Raw genomic sequence first — 1,546 nt, 5'->3', positions numbered from 1 at the left:
GCAGGGGGGGGGGGTGTTAAAATCTAAAATTTTAATTTCCAAACTGTAATTTCTACAAACTCCAAATTTAGTATGAATCTTTGTGTATAATGTTAAGTTCAGATGAGAATAAATTCTCTTGAATTCTAACCCCAAAAGGGATTCCAGGGGCGTGAACAATAAAAATCTCTCATTTTCAAGCAATAGTTTCTATCAACTTAAAGTTTTTTGGAACCTCTTATTTATAATGTATAGATCATCTCGAATAGGATTTTACGAAATTCCTTTTCAACAGAGGCGTGCGGGAGTAACAATTTTGAAAAAATTAACATTTTTTAAATACAGTTCCTACAGATAGAAAATTTGATGGAATCATAGATAAGAGCCAAATTTTTTGTACTTTAAGCTAGGCCAATTTCAACTTCATCTATGAGACCTGTAATGACTTTACCTGAAACATTCAATGCTTATTTCAAACTTTTTTCTTCATGTTCAATACAATTCATTTTTGGAATAAAACCACGGGAATGTTATAGTGATTGCACATTGAAAGTTACAATGAATAGTAGCTACAATAATCACATGGATGAAAGGTACAGGTCAATCCGATGGAATTTGAAATCTGTGCTAGTCAAAACAATACTCCAATCTAATTTCGTCTAGATCTAAAAATACAATTCTAAATACAATGCTCAGTGCCCCACAGCGGAGCGGGCGGGTAACTGCTGGTATTTAAATATTATGATTTAATGGATTTACTGAAATTTTTAGAAATAATCAAACTCCTTCAATTACCCAAAACATTATTCCCCATTTCATATTCGCATTACTATAAAATTCTCCTCGTTTTGGGGGATTTCTCACAGATCGGCATCACTGAGGAGTATTAAATGACTTTAATATCAATAAATAAATGTATTTATCTATGATTTATCTATCGGAGATTTTCATAGATGCACTTTTTTGCGTTACCTTCTAACACATACACATGATTTTAAATTTTCTTGAGCTTTATCATGTGTTCAAATTTGTTTTGTAATTTTAAGAAGCTTTAGAAAAAAATGTAGTCTAATTGAACTGAGAGCATTTTTTCTATCTCTTACTCGGCTGCGGCCTTTCGATTTAGGAGTAATTAGATAGTTTGAAGTTGACCCGATAAGTAAAGTTTTTGTAAATCTAATTTCTTAATGCTCTTTTCAATGTCGTAAACTCACTGTTAAATCAAATAATAACTTTTAAAGAAATTAGAATGCCACTTACAACTATCGAAATGAACATTTCGGTAGTCAGTTCTTTGGATTATAATTTTTAATTAATTATGAGCATCAGAAATGTAAGCATTCATTTATATTATTTCATTAAACAAAAACCAGTTGTGGGTTGAAATTAAATAGTAAATAATCATACAACTTACAAATAACAAAGACGAAAGTCTTGAGAATAAAAACGATGAATACAACTAGCACAGTTTTTTATGTTGGAGATTCGAAAGAAAGAGTGGGGAGTTCATATAAGATATGTAGTCAAAGGCCTCTTCACTTCCAGTGATCAGTTCTTATCCAAAAAC

The sequence above is a fragment of the Cotesia typhae genome, unplaced genomic scaffold, assembly GCF_013202065.1.
Source record: "Cotesia typhae breed Kobodo isofemale line unplaced genomic scaffold, CoteBio_Ctyphae scaffold_152, whole genome shotgun sequence".
Taxonomy (NCBI): Eukaryota; Metazoa; Arthropoda; class Insecta; order Hymenoptera; family Braconidae; genus Cotesia; species Cotesia typhae.
Note: the sequence above shows the minus strand (reverse complement) of the source record.